Genomic DNA, 14017 nt, shown 5'->3' with positions numbered 1-14017 from the left:
TAATCCTGTGGATATATAATATATTCCTCCGTGCGTGTGTGCCTGTGTGTGTGTGTGTGTGTGTGTGTGTGTGCAGGCAGGCAGAATATAAACAGGGGTATGTGTCTCTGCACAAACACAGCATTAGAACATGACAAAGCAAATGAGATGTGTCAACTGGAGGATTAAAATAAGCAAACATAAGATTAAGAAATTACATAGCACTGAACTTGAAGCCTTCACTTTCTCAGACCAATTAGTCACGTGAGCAACTCCTCCCAAGGCCAGGGACCAGCAGGCGCCACCTCCCTCCTGGCGAGCCGGGGTTCTATTTGGGGCTCTCTCTCCCTCTTGTTATACTAAGTTCCAAATGAACCAGAGGTCAGTCACTTTGTGAAATTGTCCCTTTGGCCCTTCCATCTCAGTCTGAACACCGCCACTTCCCCAGGTGCACAAACCATCAATTATCCGTCAAGACAACTAAAAAAGTTGGCACTCAAACGCCACCAAGTTACTTCTTACGTTAGTCCAGTTTCTATCTAACAGATGCCAGTTAGAAATTATTTTCCAGCGTTTTCAATTTTGTTAACTTTTCAACAACCCGACTTTCATAAACTCAGGGCATGAACAATTTAAATTCCATTACTAGCTCAGAACAAGCACCGACTTGAGGCCTGCAGGAGATTAAACACCATTTCATTTGTGAATGCCAAGATTTGCTTCAATCACTGTCCCTGAGGGAAGAAAACGTTTCTACTTTATCCCTGAAGGACGGATAATATCTGAAAGTCAAGAAACATTTCTCACAGGAAAACAGAAGTGATCATGAAGCAGGTTGGCTAATTTCGAGATCGGCCTTTCTTCGCATTCTATTTGGGACCCACAATTTCCACCAAAGTACAATCCAGGATTTACTGCAGCTGGAGTCAGAAGTAAATGTCCCCTCCCTGCTTTTCTCACCTTTGGCCTAGTTAGATGAAACCTACACTTCTGTGACAATACTAAAGGATATTATTCTTACAGTGCGAAAGTTTTCATCAGCAGTGTAGTTCCTAATTTTTCTTCTCAGAGACCTTACCCATCTCATTGGGCCTGAACTGTTATACACAACCCAAACCGAGTGAATGATCAAGTTCCTCCAAAGTGCCTTAACACGAAGGCTGATTAAAATTACTTTTGTTTGGAGAATTTGTAGCCTGGAATATGGCAAATCTGGAGTCAGCGACTATCAGTTACTGAGGTATTCTTTCGAGATGCCGGACTGGTAAGTTGTAGGCTGCATTCTCACGTCAACTCTTAAAGAGTGCATCTCTCATATATCTTCATTCATAAGCCCGCCATGGAATGACATCTGTGGTTTTAAAGGAACACAGCCTTACCAAGAAGGTCACCCTTATCAATCACAGAAAAAACGAGAATCTCGTTATGACGTCTCGATGCTTGCTAAACTTGCCATCGGCCTCCCTCAAAAAAATCAGATTTTAAGAATAAGCGACTGAGTGGATAGTGCACCTGTTAATGGCAAAAATCATTACAATGCAAAACTCAACAACAGCATGCACGGATGATGGGTGTGTGTTTGGGGACGGGCGGGGCACAGACTAGAAAGGGGCGCAGGCACGTGAGATGTGCCACCGTGAGGAAGTCTTCCGCTGCGGGAGGGGGTTGCCCACGGTCGATACTATGGAGCGAGGACAGATTTCGAAAGAAGTTGTTTCTCCTAGTAATAGGTTCTTTCGGAAACCAAAATTATAAAAATTAATTAAGGCAGCCCGTCTGATTCAGAGAGAGTTTCTATAGCAGTTTGTTCCCCCCACGTTCTCACGTACACGGAGCAGCAGCAGGAATTTGGCTAACACCAAACTGAACAGGACTCGGCTGCCAGTGTGTCTCTCATCGCCATACAGTCACTGCGTCTGTGTCCGAAGATTTAAAGAGTTCCTCCAACATTTCATTTCCATTCACATTATTAATTTGCTCAGATCATCTTATTGTTAAAAATTAGGATTCCTTTGTGAAATATAGTTCAGTGCAAATAAGTGAGATCTGAACAAACAAGGCTGAACCTTACTCTGCCCATGAGAGAGATGCCCGCCCATCTGTACGGTCCTCTTTCACCTTGACCTGTTTCAAGTGTTCGTCTCATCTCTGCCTCCAGAGTCCAAGTTTTGGAAAGCCTAATGGCTGCCATGTGTGCTTTACGTGTGGGGAAAGTGCCAAGCATATTGGCGATCTGCCTGCCCAATATTGTAGCCATTTCCAGGTATTCACCTTCACTAAATCAGGAAGTCACCTTCACCAAAATGGACGTGTGTGTTTACACCCACCACCTCCCTCAGGCACAGTGTTAAATCCACACCCTACGCCTCTCACTCTAGGTCACGGTTACTGAGATTTGCCAGTCGGTAAAAATTTAAATACCTTCTTGTTTGTTACAGACACAGTTCATCATTATTCTATTTTCTGCTTATATTCTACATTTCAGTTACATGAAACAGACTTGGTAAGAGCCTCTAGTAAGGTGACATAGCTTTTTAATCAATGTCAGTTATTTACTTTTCCTAAGGGAGAACCATCCAGAAGCACAAGGACAAAACTACTGTGAAATAGCATTTAACTGGGTCTGGACAATCTAGGGGTTGTCTCCCACAAGCTAAGTAGGTCATTCAGTGATGCTGAACATTTTTTCCTGAGCCGCTTGGGAGCTCGTAAGCATAGGTGAGAGCAGTAAAGATAGTGAGTCTTCAGGGATGTGACCACAGCCAACAGAGAACCAACGGAGCCAGATGGCCAGAGAAAATCACCTGCTATTAAACAACACAATGACTATTTTAAACAAATATGCAATGAAAGATAGAGATAGGAGATACATCCTTTAATTGCTAGCTTGAAATACATTTCTATGCTTTAGAATTGTATTTTGATCAGAACTGAATCTATTACGCATATTTTTCTTTTTTTTCTAGCTCATGTAACCATACCGTATTTTCAAGAAATGGAAAAACGGTTCATCAAAACGTTGGGTTCTATCAAAGGCAATTGTTTTTAAAGTCAGATATATGTCATTGCTTCTCTCGTCAAAAACAAAAAGGCTTGTACTTTCTAATTTATGTAATCTTTAACTGAGCTATCCTGTTCCAACATGGTTTGTGTGTTCCCTGTACCTATCACAGTCAGCAGGCACCCCAGACACCAACTTGTATGATTAGGTTCGCTCAAAAATTAAGTTTACTTTGAGTGTGTCGCCATTGAGGCCAGGAATGAATCAACTCTGTGAATTCTGTTATGAAGGGACTCTTTGGAATCATAAGAACAAACAAAATTAATGTCCTTTTAACGCATCATGGGAAAGCACGTAGGGATGTGCTACTATGCAGGCCAGCAGCGTGGTGGTCACAGGGGGCCCCGGGGGGCCGTTCGAAGCTCTGACTTCTCCACGGGCAGAACTTGGTTTCCCAGCTCTGCAAAATAACCGGCTGGACCAGACTGGTTATTAACCTTTTCTGGATCACCGGTCCCCTTTGAAATATCTCAGGAAATGAGAGGGTCCGTGGGCCCTGGGTGGAGTACTGTTGGCCTGGATGATCAATGACACCTCCTGCTCAAGATGCCGTCATCAGCAATCCATTCACACGATGAGAAAGTCTGCATTCGGTCAAAGCAGAAACCTACAATTTCACTGGAAACATGAGCTGGAGGTTCCCGAGATGGGATTAGAACGTAAAGGCAAAGTCACCCTAAATGATGGGTGCTGCTAACCAGCAGCGTCCAATGACCTGGGAGCAGTTAACTCCTCCATTCTCAGATTTTCATCGTGGGGGCTTAACAGGGCTATCGTACATACTACAAACAATGGTCAATTTTAAGCTGCTTCTTCGGTATTAGATTACTTCTCCTTTCCTTCATGTAGGATAGCATAGATTATCTATTAATTCCAAACCATGTTAACAAGAAATGGATATGAATATTCTTAGACTGGGGAACTAACAAACCAAGCAGTACACTCTTGGGGCATTCAACTCAATCCTATAAATATTAACTTACATACACATTTGAGAGTTATAAATGAGAGTTTTAATAAAACTGTCAACTGATTTAGGGCACGGAACAAAGATTTGTGGTCTTGCATAAAATGCCCCCTCCCATGAATAATCTACAATTTCTAGTTTCATTTATTTAAAAAAGAGGAAGAATTTAATAATGTCCCAACAACCCACATAAAGGATCATTCTTATGCTCATTCTCACCAACTTTCTAAGTTTCATCCACTCTTAAAAAAGCAATATTTATTAGCAACTCGCCCTTACGGACTCTCTCTGCAACGCATTCAACTGGTTTTCACAGACGTAAACAGCTGTTACGTATTGAGATATACGCTGACCTCTTGTTTCAAATGTCGAAGTGACAGAGTTTTAAAGGAGAGCCCTTCATTTCCCCCTCACGGACAGCAGAGCACAGAGGTGCAGGCTGGCGTGGGATCTCCACCACGCTGCACACCCAAGCTCTTTCCACCTCGTGGCTCAGACACAACATCGCGCTCCCAGCCCACGGTCCAAGGCAGCAGCGGCCGCCCCTGCCTCCGCGTCACAGCCGGCGGGAAGGGGGAAAGCGAACAGGGGCCACGCCCTGTCCCCTAAACTCGTGGCCTGGGAGCTGCAGGCAGAGCTTCCGCCGACATCCCCCTGGCCGCTGCAGAGTCACAGGGCCATGCCGAGCTGCAAGAGCGCCTGGGAAATGTAATCATCGCTGGTGGCCGTCGTCTAGCTGTGACCTGAGATTCGTCCCCAAAGGAAAGGAAGTGGGTATTGGGGGACAAACCACAGAATCTCCCATGACACTCTTTTTTGTTGTTGTTCTCTTTGATGCAATTACAGCAGCAACAGGCATAAAGGGATTTGTGAGGAAACACGCTGTCTTGGTGAGCACATAACACCAGGGCTGGGAGCAGTTACGCACTAGAGAAGGGGCAGACAGACATTCTCTGCAAATGTGTTCAGCTTCGTTGGCCATATGGTCCCCGTACTCTGAAGCATGAGGGCGGCCACAGACAACATGCAAATGACAGAGCACGACTGCGTTCCGGTAACACGCGATTTATAAAACCAGGCTGCTGGGTGGACTGGGCTTCCGGGCTGCACGAGTCGGCCTGGTTCAGGCCGTCACAGACCTTAGCCGCGTGGCTCTACAGCGGTGATGGAGATCACTGATTAACCCAGCGAGGCGACTGGGAACCAATCAAAGAGCTTCTACTGTAAAGCGCCTCCCACCTACCGCGCACCATTGTGCCAGGCGCTACGCCGGGAGCTTTGTCATGTTACCCCTAACCATCACTACAGCCTTAGGAGGTGAGTAAATGCCCCCATGTTCCAGATGAGAAAGCGGACACGGCCAAGATGCGGCGGCTCCAGGACCAGACCTTTCCAGACCTTTCCAGCAGCCCACTGGCCTCCCACTTCTGTTCCACAGTGATTGCGTGAAAACCTCATAAGAAGTGAAATATAAGCACATAATTTCTTTTGTCACATTACCGGTAAAACTGTTATACACCAGATTTGATTCGTAACGTATTTCAAGGAGAAAGCTTTCCTTCTCATCTTAAAATAGTCCTTGCCCTAGAAGGACTATTTTATCCAGGATTTAACACAGAGGTATCTAACCTTCAGATTTTTTCCTGGGTAAAGTTGCTACCCTCTTAAGCTTCAGAACACTGGAAACTAATAGGGCGGGGGCGGGAGGGGGTCAAGGTGCCATCGATATCACTGAAAACTTTTAGGGTCTTTTGAAGTTAATTCAATGAATATTATTCCGCCCCTGCTCCCCCAAACTCCCATCTCCCACCCCCATTCTCATCTTGGCCCACCGTGCCTCACGCACACAACCGTCCACCCTCCCCAAACATAACAGTTCACGCTAATCATAACATTCTTTCCAGAACCTTCCAACGAGGCCTCCCAGTCGTTATCAGAATAAGAACTCCAGGCGCCATGTCCAGTTTACAGAAGTTGCCGGGAGGTAATGAAGCCAACTGCCCTCAAACCCTCGCGCCCGCCCTATGGAACATGGCAGGTTCCCATTTCCCCCTCTGCTCTGCCCCCAAAAGGGATCCCTCGCCACTTCCCTGATTGTCAGCGCCAGTGTTTGCTGTGTCTTAGCTTACTGAGCAAATCTCTTCTCGTTTCAGCGAGCGAGTTGATTCCATCTAGGTTTGTAATCGCTCTATGTGTGTATTCCTTTTGTAACACAGTCTGCATCTCAAAGCCTTCCTGTGCAAACACAAATGTGCTTCTGAAAGGAAGTCTTTGAGATCTTGAAAACTGGAGAAACTATGACTATTGAGAATTCACGTTCAGTTTCATTACTTTGGAAGGGAAGTTTCCACCACTTATATGACAAGCTGCTCCAGAAACATGCTGTTAACTTCTTAGAGAAGACGGCCGTGTTTAAACATCCACATGGCACACAATTCGTGAGTTCCACATAGAATAAGTAATAGATGCTAATAATTTCATACACACACACATGTGTAATCCCGTCACTTTATCTAAAGATGGAGTTGACGGGTATGATTTTTATAGGTATACTTTGAAGATGCCCCATTGATGGATGGGTTTGTTTTCTTTTTTGAAATAAAGCACTTGCTTATAGTGCAAGCAAAACGCCACCATGAGATGTCACTTCCTGAATCACAGAGCAGTGTTTGTGCACAGCTGCTTGTTCTGTTTATAGCTAGCAAGGAGGCCACATCATGATGGTAATTACTACACGACACTCCCTAGGCACCAACACTGTGGGTGTCCGCCCAACTGTGGAGCACCAGGCTCCACCCTTGAAACGCTGTGCTCCTCAAAACGCCCGTTACTGGGGAGAGGGGATGTGGGGGCGGGGGGTCGAGCCTTTCCCTCACCTCCTCCCACACTGGGTCCTCAAAACTGCAGTCCCCCTGTCCGAGACAAAGGACCCACAGTCCGGATCCCCTGCTCCCCCACTCCCTAGACACTGTGAAAATGACAGGGCAACATCTTTAATACCCTCGGTGGCGTTTACCCAGAGGGTGACGATCACAGCCGAGGCAGGCCAACCCTGCAAAAATGAGGCTGTAGCAGGGGAGCTGGGGAGGGGAGGAGGGAGTGTGGCCTGGCCTGGGAGACCGACAGGAGTCTCCTTTCAATGCCCTCTGGACCACCAGCTAACTCGTGAGTCTCTCCCAGGGACAGCCGAGATCCTCCCACTGTTCCCAACTTCTGCATCAGGACACTCTGTGACTTAGACGAATTGCCACATCCGGGTTGGGCCCTCGTCTTTGCCAGATGAGGGTTCAGAGACAGCAGGTTCCGTAGGTGAGAGATGGCAGTTCGTGGCGTGAAGGTCCAAAAGCAGCAACGAGCTGAGAGAGCGAGGGGGTGACGGAGAGCATGAGAGAAAACTTAGGAAAAGTGCACATCAGAGCAGAACGGGGTAAACGGTCTTGCCTGGCTGCACCTCACTGACAGAAGACACTGGACGAGGTCATGTTACTCTGGCCAAAGCTCCAGAAGCCAGTGTTCCCCCTGAGGTCATTTTTATTTTCCCATTCAGAGTTGACTAGTGGTTTCACAAGAACGGCTGAAAAACATAAACAGAGTTTTAACTCACTTGTGCCTGAAGGTCTTTCCACTGAGTTTGGGCTGCTTCTTATTAGACATTTTTCCTGGGCTACAGTGTGGCCAACCAGATCCAGAAACAAACTGAAATACCCGGATTTGAGTTGAAAGAGAAGACTGATTGCTGAAGAGAATTACTCATTTTCAAAGCGACCTTTCCTTAGGCACTGCAAGCTGATGCCCTGTTTGCTCACACATAAAATCCGGGCATTGTGTTTCTTTCGCCCTGTCTCCAACTGTAAATGACCTTCTCTAGAAGTGAACTGCTGTTCGTCCCTTAGTTTGTCCCTTAGCTAGGTGAAGGGAACACTTCATTTTCCATTGCTTCATACATGTGTACATATGTCACTTGTGTGTAGCGGAGGCTACTCTCTTGGTAATTATTGCATTTCAGTCCAGTCCACCAAGGATTTGAGGTTTGTAATACACAGAAAACAAAGGATAAAATAAACACCCCAGGGAGAAGGTTGTGTTGATCCACAGCTACATTTGTATAAATTGTGCACCTCTGTCCAGGAAACTCGGCCCCTCGCCGGGGCCCGCGCCACGGGGCAGAGGCTGGGATGAGTCCAGCTGGCGCCGGGTCTCACAGCATGCTGCGCACTCTACAGCCATTACAGCCATGGGTGGGGGTGGTGACCCCACAAGGCAATGGGGCTAAGAGGCCTGATGGGAAAGAACATTACAAAGCCCAGGGAAGCAGAGCATACAAAAGTGCATTCTAGAGGGTTCCATGCACTTGCTGGTGGCGAGCTGTCATTTCGCCTCTCGACGGCTACATCAGGGATGGAAATATGATCGTTTAGAAGATCCACAGTGTTCCTAAGACTCACACCTTTCAATCCGGCCGGCCCCTGATTAGAAAAATGAAAGTGATATATCTCACTCTCATTTACATGGCAAAACAATTTTCAATGACATATGTGGGAAAATCCAAAGGACAGAACATTGTGCAGGCATTAGAAAATGCTTCCGAAATGTTCAGATGCCTTTGAGAAGTGCTCATGAGAGAGAGAGAGAGAAAAAGCAGCATACAAAACTGTATGCCAAGAAAATGTGTCTAAAGTAATACTAGAAAGCAAAATAAATCAGTATTTTTTTTAGGATAGTGAGATGACCACTGATCCTTTCTTCTTTATATTCATTTTTCCTATGCTATTTTTATTTCTCCAAAGGAAAAGAAGCTATAGCATCTTTCAGTGGAGAAACAATAGTGTATATGAGATATGCCCAAGGCAAGCCCGTGCACCCACACACCTCATGTGGGACCCCGATTTACACAGTGAGGAGAAGCAGCAAGACAAGGGGACAGATCTAGACACAGCTTTGCCCGTGAGGGGACAAGAGGCTGGCAGTAAGGGAAGCCCACACGATGGCCTCTTCCTGTGACGGAGGGACAGCTTCTGTTGGCAGCGCTGGCAGCCCTGCCCATGGCCCACCATACAGCAGCTGCGGCCTTCCCCCGACACTGGAACCCAGAGACCTTCTAAAGAACTGGTCACCCTGTGCTTGTAAAACGGAAATTGGCTCTAACAGGGCTTGATCGCTGGGGAGCACGCTGTTGGTCATCCAGAGCTAAGGTACGGCACACGAGACAAGCTCCTGCAGCAAAGACAGGCTGCATTGTTCTCCTTGCTCCTAATCAATTTCAAATATTAGCCCAGCTGGGTCAAGGCAGGATTTCAAAAGTGGTAAACATGTTCTAGGCTTGAGAGATCTTTTCCATGACTGTGTCGGAGGGCGGAAGAAACACACACCATTAATTCCTTCGACAGAGCCTTTAACCGAGTGGCTCCTCCATCTCGGGGATAGATCCACGAGGAAGACGCAGCACGGTTAGAATGAAATGTGAACTCCCCTGTCAGCCCACAGCCCCTTGGTGTGTGAGGGCCGACCCCCCCCCCCCCTTCCGCCCCCCAGGCTTCCCGGAACCAATTATGTGCATCTCTTCCAAGTGCCACGTTCAGTGACCTCATATGGGTGGCTTGTGAGGAATCACGAATGCTAAGATCAGAGTTCCCCTCCCCGCTCCCAGAGCCACTCACTAAACACTGACCAGCGCACCGCCCCCTATGAAGGCCCCCTGAGGGCCTCCTAGGTACCTCTCCACTCTCCTCCAGCTACTCCCTGCTTTCTCCTTGTGAGCAGACCACACTGACCTGAGCATCAAACCCACCCAGTGCATCACCACCATATGACTACACACGTGCCTAACCGCACAGCCTCGGGAGTCAGCTGCCCGCCTTCAATCGCGAGCTGTTCTCTTGATGGCTGTGTGAACTCCGCTGGCTTCGGCTCCCTGTGTCTGTTTCAAAAGCAAAGGCAGCAGAAGGACTTTTTCAGATGCACAAAAGCTGAAATATGCTCGCTCACGGACACGTCCCACGTAAAGCTTGAGATGGGCACGCCTGTCAGATTCCTTTGTGAGGCTGTTTTTAGCCTCACCTTGTAATGTAAAGAAACAGTATTCTCAAAGGAAAGGCTTCATCGACAATGTGTAATTAAGCCTATAATCGCGCCCACTTGAATTATTAGAACGTCTGGACCAAAGACTATATTTAAATCAATTTCTTTTCAACCTTTCAAGAATGAAATTCAATGCGATCGCTAATGCCATTTCCAAATACTAATGAGGCCATCGTGCTTTAAGAGAGCTTTGGTTTTCTTAAACAGGATAGCCCTCCATAAATCCAGAACTCGAGAGCATGGCCACCCCTCCGCTCCAGCTCAGGGTGGTGAGGTCTGTGAGCAACTAACGCTGCTCCCACAGCGTCCCAGTTTTGGCGGCTCGGCGGCCTTTCTCAGCCGAAGGGTTAGGTCTTGGCTACGTTATATGACGTCAAACGACAACGCTTCACAGAGTCCTCTTAACAGCCAACGTTTTGCTCCTTAATCGCCGAAGCTGCTCATTTTCTCTCTGGTGATAGTCCACTTATTGGTTAAACATTAGAGCCTTCTGAACAATCTAGAAAACAAGTTGCTATCTGTGACTTTCAAGAGGGCATCCCAAAACAGTCCTCTCTTCCCGCTGTCTTCGTCAGCAAGACACCGAATCACATTTCTTCACTGTTGATTTATGAGACACTTATCCAAAAAAATAAAAATAAAAAGGCACTGAAGGCTGCCACACACTCAGGACCCACCCCCCCCCCCCGGGTCACCGCAGGGTCAGACTCACAGGCTGCTCTCTTTCTGCAGGAGGTGAAGCCCCTCATGATTCTAAGCGCCTATTACAGACCGGAGCGACCAGGCAGAGGACCCGGTTATCTGTCACCCACTGGGGGACCACAAACTACCCCGTAAGAAACAGTGCAGTCTTGAATGTCCAGTATATTGGCCTTTACCCTTGGGTTCCTTTGATGTGGAATTTATATGAATTTCTGAAATGCATATCCAGCTAATCCCCCACTTACGAATTTAGTTATGTTCCAGAGTTCGCGTTTTTATACTTCAGAATCCATGTTTCCATCAGTTATAAATGGCGAAGTTCTCAGGCCAAGTCGCGAAAGCATACTCCCTTGTAAAGCCTCTGAATGACTTAGGTGGCCTCACCCCCCCTCCAGCCCCCTGCGTCAAACCCTCTGATGACTTTTCATCACCTCCCACGGTGGCTGATGAGGCACTGTGGGTCTGGCCATACCTTTATCCAACTCATTGTCCTCTATTCCTGCCTTTCTGCTCCTAACAGGCATTAATGTGTACCTCGCTCAGGGTCCGTGGCCATACTGGGTCCTCTTCCTGGAGACCACTCACCTGACACCCTCGCACGGTGGCCCCTTCCGATCTCGGCTCCAAGGGCACCTCCCCTCCCCAGAGAGGCCTTCCTAACTACTCCTTCGTACCTCACGCCAGCTACTCTCCTTTGTTGCCTATAAAAAAGTTTTCGGCCCTACCAGTATCTGAAAAATTCTTTCCTTATTTTTTAACTCACCGAGTGTCTGTCTCCCCCATTCAGACTGCACGCTCCGTGAGAGCAGGGGCCTCACCTGCCCTCGGGTCGCCTGGCACAGCCTTGACATACACACGGAGTGCGCCAGGCAACGTGCGAGCACGACAGTCCTGTGTGGACGTGCTTCTGTAAGACACATGCAGAGCCCGGTCTTGGGACTGACTCTAGGGCCTATGCCCGTTGCCGGCAGCCAGAGGAGGAAATGTTACACCTGTCCCATCCTCCAGCCAGGTGCTGACCACCGCTGAGGGCATACACTGCTGCCTGCACGGCGGGGCCCCTGGTTAGGTGGGATGAGGGGGCACGTAGGTCCGGGCCTCTGGCCAGGGTCTAACCTTCCTCGTCTTTCTTGGTCCTGTCTAAGCCCCTGGACACTCGCCTCACTTTTTCCCTCCTTCTTTGGCGCCCGGTGCCCCCTGCTTGGCTTTCTGCCTTGCTCTCCCCGTTTCAGAATGCCATTCTCACACACCCTCTGCCCTCGTCTCTGACCTTGAAACCGGGCTGGCGTCTTTGGCGGTTCTTACCAAGGGTGTTTATGACTGGCGACAGGATAAACAGCAAGGAGGAGGGTCCCTCGCCCACCCCCCCTCCCTCCCAGGCAGCCGTGTTCACGTTCGTCCCTTTGGTGCCTCAGGGCCACTGACTGAATCATTAGTGCACAAATCGGTCCGACACAGGGGGCCTGGCACACGTCCAGACACACTAACGAAGCTTCGTACCGTTTGGTTTCCACTGATTTAAAAGACGACGTTCAGATTTGGTTCACTGCTGCTTACAGAGCCACTCGGGTCACCGAATTTCAAAACGGCACTAAGGCAGCACGAAGAAGCCTGAATGGGACTGGCTGTGATGGGCGTCGGCTGTGCCCTGCCGCACTCGAGCTCTGAGCACGAGTTTGCCGTCGGATCCACCCCTTTTCCCAGGTATTTCTCCTTGTGGAACCGAAGGAATTGTCCAGCGGCAGCAGCATTTAGTCTCAGACTTTGCAAGAGCAAAATTCCCTCCCGAGTGTAACATTTTATTTCCGGCCTAGCTCTAAACTTTCCCCGTCTGGGGTGCCCTTTCTAACTTTCTGCACAGACAGGGGGGAAAAAAAAACAAACTTCTGAATCAAAGCAAAGGATATGACACAGAAAAATGCCAAAAGTGAAAGCTGGGGCTTAGCTCATCGCAATAAAAAAAATAGGAGCAGGGATTCTGTGCAAAATCCTCTGCAGAGAGCTGGTGAGAATGTCAAGCAATGAGAAGGAGTTTCCTGTTTTCAGCGAATATGTCATGAGTCCTTGCTGATAACCATTTTTATTAAGACCTATATTCTTATTCCTCACTGTTTATCCTTTGTAGCCAATAAAAAAATTCTTAGACAACAATCTTACGTTTGTTTAGTTTATATCACAAACTATCAGATCAAAATATTTATAATTACCCACAATTAATTACAATTTAATTGATTGTGATGTTACATTTCATTAAGGAAACTCTTATTACATGTCTGCCAAATCTCTCCCGTCAGTCTCCTAAATTATCAGGCCTCCTAAATATTTATTGCAGGCATAAAAACGGTCTAAAAATAAATGACATTCGACAAGTATTTATTAAAAATGACTATTCTGTGCAAAATTCTATGCAGAGAGCTGGTGAGAATGCCAAGATGCTAAGAAAAAAAAAAGCAAGTCCTGTAATGTTAAAATGCCATAGGAGATGGGGTAATACACACGATACAGGTAGATCAATCCATCATCTCGAAACCAAGGCTACCATTAAAATTCTCTGAAAAACATTTTCCTAACTAGTTAGTTTAGTCCATGTCCTAAATCTAGGTATTTTTATAAATGTTATCTTCAAGGACTTGATTTAATGTCTCGTTTTATGTTGAAAATTATTTCATTATGCAATTAAATGCCAATTTAATGTCCCCCTTGATATACTGGGAAGCGATGTGGAAGAAAATAAAAGCCAGGAAACTAAAGAGAAAAGTAGCTTTTAAGGGCAACTGTAAGGATTACAATTGATTATAATACATTCATCATATAATCATGGCTGAAAAGGGATGTTTATCTTTAAGAAGGGACCAAAAAAATATCTGGCACTTCTGTTCCTTGAGAGCTACCAGTTTCCACCTTCTTTGACAATAACATTGTCAATGACCCCTTTTCCTATTTGGACAGCTTTCTTTCTACTTCTTCATATCCCAATTTCTATCATTGTAACAGAGTTCCAATGAAGCCGAATCATACGAATGTCATTAACACAGCGGTGGGGCTAGAAATGGAGCACTTCAAGACGGGCACAAATTACACTCCGACTAGCAAGAATAACTGCCTATCTCCCTTCCCATCTCTATGCCCCCTCTTCTGAAAGCTAGATATTACTAGATATTAATAAAAACATTCACTGCATTGGGGGCCCAACTGATCACATAGTCAAAGATAACTGTGTTTTTGTTTTG

General features: G+C 46.9%; 1 protein-coding gene across 2 annotated transcripts in view; it reads right to left on the bottom strand.

Moving 5' to 3' along the window:
* Positions 1 to 14017, bottom strand: part of RETREG1 (reticulophagy regulator 1) — a 113930-nt gene that overhangs the window by 19280 nt on the left and 80633 nt on the right. The window lies entirely within an intron of this gene.

This window comes from Rousettus aegyptiacus, unplaced genomic scaffold (genome assembly GCF_014176215.1).
Source record: "Rousettus aegyptiacus isolate mRouAeg1 unplaced genomic scaffold, mRouAeg1.p scaffold_m13_p_8, whole genome shotgun sequence".
Lineage (NCBI taxonomy): Eukaryota > Metazoa > Chordata > Mammalia > Chiroptera > Pteropodidae > Rousettus > Rousettus aegyptiacus.
The sequence above is the reverse complement of the archived record's forward strand: the minus strand, read 5'-3'. Positions and strand labels throughout refer to the sequence as shown.